At 49.0% G+C, this 6,540-nt stretch overlaps 1 protein-coding gene across 1 annotated transcript in view; it reads left to right on the forward strand.

The window, feature by feature from the left end:
• SPOCK1 (sparc/osteonectin, cwcv and kazal-like domains proteoglycan (testican) 1) overlaps positions 1-6,540 on the forward strand; it is a 148,707-nt gene that overhangs the window by 65,889 nt on the left and 76,278 nt on the right. The gene's annotated exons all lie outside the window — the stretch shown is intronic.

The raw sequence follows: 6,540 nt of genomic DNA on the forward strand, positions 1-6,540 counted from the left end.
CCCTGTGGTGTTTATCAGAGCTGGTCCAGCCCAAGCGGGGAGAGGGGCTTACTTGGCAAGTACTGCGGCTTATTCAGGGATCTCACACCATTAGAAAGAAGAGCTGGCGTCTTTGAATGAATTCTGCTGGTCCAAGACATGCACTAGGTTCTTCGAGAGGTTGAACTGGCTCGAGTAGGAAGGGCAGATTTTCAGCATCTAAGACCAGGGCCTTCCCTGGGGCACATCTTGGTCTTCCTTGAACTCTAATCTGAGTCCTTTGAACTTCTCGAGGCCGAATTTCAAAACAGAGACTGCAGAGATGTCGTAACGGTGGAGAGTCTTCCCCCTAAAAGCATTTCCCTATTAGTGCATTCTGCTTGTGGACAGCACAGGGCCAGGGGACACAGGCAAGGGGCAGCCTCCCCAGGGCAGCTGTTGCCCTTCTGTGGCCGAGAGGAGGGGAAGGCTGGGCTTATGAGGATGTGTTCATGGTGGAGAAAGTAGTGCCATCCCACTGGTCTCAGCTCCTTTTGGGGCGTCCCTAGTGAGACCCGGGATAGAAGGCTGCCTTCTGTGGACCTGAGCTTTCTCAGTTAGAGCTGGCTGGTCCATTGAAGACGGTGCACATCCCAGTGTGTGTGCGTATGTCCCTGTGTGTGTGTGTTCCTGTGTATGTGTCCCTGTGTGTGAGTGTGTGTCCTTGTATGTGTTCTTGTCCCTGTGTGTGTCCGTGTGTGTGTGTGTGTGTGTGTGTGTGTGCATATTCGCGCATGTCACCTAGTGTCTTTTCTTTGTAACAGAGAATGATGAAAGGGTGTGTTTATCCATTTGCCCCTTTTTAGGTTGTATTGCCTTTTCAGGGCACATAGGTGATATTCAAGTCTAAATGTGTTCATGATGGTGACTAGAAATATTGTGTTAAAGGGCCCTTTGGGAGATTTACTCAGAATGTGGAGGGACAGTGGTAAACCATAAGTCACTGTGGTCACAAATAATCTCCATAGGTTACTCTTGACTACCAAGAAGCTGATGGCATTGCACGGTGGCCTGACTCACTTATACAACTGCAGTGAGAAATGCTAGCAGCCGTCCACCGCCCTCCTTGTAGTGTGGACAGAGAACCTAAGCCCTATGGTGTGGAGCAACTACAGAGCTCAGCAGTTAACTTCTGTGAGAGATTCGTTAAGCTCCTCTTAGGAAATATCAGTAGCCTCTGTTGTTCTAGGTGCATAGTTTATTGCTTTTATTTACTCTTCCATTCGAAGCACGGAAACCAAACCAAGAAACGCATCCCTACTGCGCTGCCTGCATGTCATACACGGGGGTGAATGCCCTCTCCTCGCGGGCACTGGCTCTGCTGAGGTTGCCGACCCGCCACGCTGGGTAACAGGCCGGTTTCCTGGGAGGCTGGTGGTCCTCCCAGTGCAGTGCAGCCCTGTTCTTAATGGTGGGCTCTCACCCCTGACTGAGTGCAGTTCCCTCTGCAGTGTGACACTCCAGCCACGGCCTCGCCTGCGCTTCACTTGGCCAGTCATATGCTAGTAGAAATGGGAACTCATTTTCATCAAGCCTATGTGAGTAATCACACGGCCATTAAAAGTAAAGAGACTCGGAAAACAGTGCTGTTCCTGAATTCTGAGAGCTCGGGGTGGGGGGGGGGGCAAGAATACCATTCAAAAGTGTTTCATTTCCAAATGTTTGTGGAGCATAGACCACAATGTTAATAGTGAGAGCTAGACCAGGAAGAAAGAGAAGGGACTTCATCACACACTTGTCAGAATGAGAACAATAAAAAATTATAATGACACTGTTCTAGAACAAATTATCAAAAGTATATTTCTCTCATCAGTCCTTCAGTCCCATGTAACTATTGTGTGTTCCACTGGCCTTTGGGTCAACAGTTTGCTTTTCTGACGTTGTCTGCCCCAGGAAAGAGCCCTGGAACTCCACACCAGTCTCTGACGTCATCTGGCGTGTGTCTAAGAAGTAGCGCCCATCACAGTGAGGCTGCTGCACGAAGGGTCTCGTGGCCACACTTGGTACAGTTCTTTCCGTGAGGCTCTGAGGCCGTCCTTCTTGGGCTGTGATCACAGCAGAGTTTTATCTAAGCAGGGCGGGCAGGGAAGCAACTACCTGTGAATGATAAGACTGAATGGCTGTAGTTAATTTATTATATGTCCAACAATATGCTAATGGAGGAAACTAGAATCCCCTATCAGGGTGTAATGCTTAACTTTTTCAGACGGATTTGATGGGTGTTTCCCTGGAGGATAAGGACATATTATGGGCAGTGAGGACATTGACAAACCCCTAGGGTCATTATGTGGGATGATTAAATTAATAGCATTTTACCTGGACAAAATCAACCAGGGGAAGGCCAACCTTTTCATTTGATCTGATAGTTCTCTCCATGCAGCTCTCGCAGGACTGAGGGGCAGTGAGTGCTAAGCACTGGGGAATGGGTGAGGGAGAGGTCAGAGGTGACATGAGAGGCAGCTTCCTTCTGGCAACTTAGCTGTGGGGGTGGAGGGAGGAGGAGGAGCGACCACGCGGTCCACCTCCCCTTTCCTGTCCTGCTCCTCCCAGAGCTTTGGGCAGCAGGTGTGGCCGTCTTGACCTTGGTGGCACGTGTGGCTCTGGACCGTCTCAGAAGCAGTCTTGTTTCTGCGCCTCTTGCAGAAATGATATTTCATGGTTTCACAATGCGGGTGTGTCAGAATGTGGCATCTTTATTATTATTGTTAATATTTTATTTTCAATCTTCTGATGAAAGCATTAATGTAGTCACTTCCAGGTCAATTCCGTCAAATCAGGGTCCTGTCTACATTCTAGAAAGGCAGGGGTGGGTGGGGGCCTATGAGCTGCGATGCTGGGGGAAGCGGCTGCTGGTGCTGTCCGTCTCTCTTTGGCACCCACCCTTGTGGAGTGCTCGCATCTCCAGTCCGTTGGCCTTCAGCGCTCATCACTGCAAACAACGGGAGATGTTTGAGATCCCATGTCTAGGAAGGCCATCCTGTACCCTCTTTCTTCTGTGTCCTACTCTTGTGGGTGCCCTAGTCCTCACACAGCCCCTCTCTGGCCCCCTTCATGGTCACAGAGAACTTGAGGATGCCCTGTGACCTAGTGTCAGGAAAGACTGTGGTAAGGCTTCCATCCCAGGGCTCTCTCCTTGGGTCTGCTGGGAGCCATGTCTATTCTCTGCAGAGGGTAGTTTGGCAAGGCTTGCCCCCAGTTATATTTCATATCGACAGCAAACCACAGGTCCTCTCTGCTGCTGGGGCTCTGCACCATCTGGGGTTTCACAGGTGCCTCTTCCCTGCCCAGGCCCCGAAGATGGGCTGGAGACAGGGAGAACTGTGGTAAGCAGAACCTTTCCCAGGAACTCACCTGCCTCTATCTGTTCTTCTTCTTCCCAAAATGTCACTCTGTAGCTCCAACCTTGATCAGTACTGGCTGTGAGTGTGAAGGTGTGTGCGGGCAGGTCTGACTCATTCCTTCTGAATCCTGTGGACATCTCTGCCTCTTCCTGCCTTGGCTTTAAGTTTCAAGACTGTTTTGGGAAAGTCAAAAACCAAGTGGCTGATTTTATTTTCTTCTCTTTGTTCTTTCTGGCATCTTTCCTTTGATGTGGTCCCTGAGGACATGGTGGAGGGGGTGGGCATCTTTTAATATCTCTGAATATTTCCTCTCACATCTCTAAATTATCTCATGACCTTGGACAATTGCTTAATTGTTTTATCTCTCTTATCGCTGTGATACCAGTTCAGCCTCAAGAGTATAGAATAATGAATTGTCCTAAAAAAGAAAAAGAAAATGTCTGAGTTACTCATTTCCTGGTTGAGAATCTAAGGGGAAAACAGAGGTCTCTTACGATTAGAGTTTTTAAGACTCCTCTGTGCTTCCAGAACTGAGCTGTCCCGCCCAACCTGCCTCCCTCCTGCTCCCTCATCAGAGAAAGACCCTTCCACTGGGCTCCGTCCACTGGAGGGAGGGTTCCGAGCTCCCTCAGGGCTGAGGTGAAAACTTCCCAGAAGGAGAGCAGACGAGGGAAGATGTCACTCTCACTCACCTTCTTCCACACAATGTGGAGGGCCCACGTGCCCCTCCAAGGGGCCTCAGGTTTCCCCTGAGGACCAGAGAAGGCCACGTGGGTGGGGCCTCCAACCGCCCCACAGGCCCCGTTTTTATGATTTCCTATGTTAGATTGCATCTGTAGGAAATGAGTTTGACCACCGGTGATGCCGGTTCAGTCCCCATTACAGCAGAGGAAACTGGAGACCCACCGACAGAAGGAATCTTGCCTGAGGTGGAGCTGGGGTAGAGCCCGCCCCTGGACCTCAGCCTCGTGTCCTTGTTCCCACTGACCTGTGCTGTGCACACCCTGGGTCACGGTCCGCGGCCGTCAGCCTGAGATGGTGGAAGGGCTGTAGCTGAGTTTGGTGGGAGTTAGATTTAATTTCTCCAGGGTCCGATGTTACTTGCCTGGATCTTGAAGTGTCAGTCATCAGGCATGGAATGTCACTGTGTTCCCCACACCAGTGATGCTTGAGTGACATCCGAGGAGGAAATGGAGAGAACAGCACAATCTCTAAGGACAGCTCCTTCTTTGCTTCTGTGGCACAGATTAGCTTTTGGGGAGCCAGTCACCCCCTCAAGTTCTGGAGAAGGCTGGGGAACTGTACCCCTTTCCTGGCCTGACATGTGCTGGGAGGTAAGGCTGGGAGGAGGGAGGGTGTCTCTTTCCAGCAGGGCTGACCAAACAGGAAGGAGCGACCCACCAGCGGAGCTGGTTGGAACAGTAGAAAAATAGCCGATAGTGACTCTTCTCTCAAGTGGTGATTTCAGCCTAAGGGCTAGATCCTGGGGGGAAGTCCCTGGTGACAGCCGGTTGTCTAATTCCATTACTTATCACAAGCGAAGTGTTTAAATAGGAACAGGAGGTGGTGCCAATGAGACAGAGAAGGAGCCCTTCCAGCTGCAACATCTCGGTAGAAAAATCCCAGAGCACCCTGCCTCGGAGGCTCCCAGCGAAATGGAGACTCCTCTTTGCACCAGGAAAGAGCATTCTTCTCTGATGGCTATTGTATAACAGGGTGAAGGCCCAGGCTTGCAAACTTGCAATTTACAAGCAGTTTATATTAATCTTTCCATTTGGCTTCATTCCCTTATTATTCAGTACTACATTATGGTCAGAAATTAAACATACAAAGGAACATTTAATTTTTAGGGTCTTGTTATTCTAAATGTCATCACTTTTTTAAAAAAAAGCTTCAGGATTAAATTGGCAGCTGCATCAAAGAAGAAAACCTTCCTCCTCAGGACTTTGAACTCAGGTTCCTCTGCTTCTGTGAATTCCGCTGCACAGAAGCAGACCCAGGTCCTCCTGGTCACGCCGAAGCCCGCTTAATACCAGCTGATGGGGAAAAGCTAAAGGTGCAAAGAAAGAGAAGGGTAAACTGAGGCAGCGGTGGCCACGGTCTAACTGGAGTCCAGAGGAGGGGGTAGAGATTTGTGCTCGAAATTAATAGCTTTGATGGTTCACCCAAACAGGCCTCTTCCCCTGCTGTTATTCTTTAATTTATAAATGTATACTTATATAAAATCCAAATATTATGGCAAAAAGGGCCTCATATTCCCAGGTCCACTAGCTTTTTGTTGCATATGCTTCCAATTATTTTTGACATACATATACTAACATACTTTTTAAACTTTACTCATCCAAAATCAGCCTCATGTTCTACATAATGTTTGTACCCTGCCTCTTTTATATGTCAGAGATATGTTTTCATGTAAGTACAAACAGGTCTGTCTGTGTCTGTCTGTCTATCTGTCTGTCTCCCTGTGCTCCCTTGAACTCCACACTTAAACATGTAATGATTGCTCATGTTTCCATTTGGGTGCCCATGGGGTATCAAGCCTAACATGTCCACAATCAAACTCCTGGCGTTTCCCCCATGTGTTTCTTCCTCCTACAGGATTTATTAACGGCAGCTCTGTATTTCAATTTGCTAAAGTAAAACAAACACAATAACTCTCTTGTTCTCAAATACCGCATATAATCACGTTGACTCTGCTTTCAAATTGATTTTCAAATATATCCTCTTCTTACCACCTTCACCTCCCTTGTGGTCCAAGACATCTCATCTTTTATTTTAATCGCTTCCTAATTGATCTCCTGGCCCCTTCTTTCTCTTTTGAGCAAAGTAAACCAATTCTGTAAAATGTAAGTCAGAGTGTGTAATCCCCTGTTCAAGACACACCAGCGACTTCCCCTCTTCATAAGAGGAAAAGCTAAAACCCTTTCAGTGACCTGCAAGGCCCAACATGATCCCTAGGGTCTCTGTCCCCAGCTTTTGTTATTATGCCACTTGCCTGCTCACCGGCAGGCACACAGGCCTCTGTGGGTCCCTCAAATGTGTCGATCACACTCCTGCCTCTGGGCTTTGCATGGACATCCCCTCAGCCTGGACCGCCTTCCCAGCCATGGACACGGCTCGCTCCCTCTGAAAACTCTGCACAGGTGTGACCTTCTCGGAAGCCCCCCCCCCCCCCCCCCCC

The sequence above is a fragment of the Myotis brandtii genome, unplaced genomic scaffold (genome assembly GCF_000412655.1).
Source record: "Myotis brandtii unplaced genomic scaffold, ASM41265v1 scaffold2216, whole genome shotgun sequence".
In the NCBI taxonomy this organism is placed as follows: domain Eukaryota; kingdom Metazoa; phylum Chordata; class Mammalia; order Chiroptera; family Vespertilionidae; genus Myotis; species Myotis brandtii.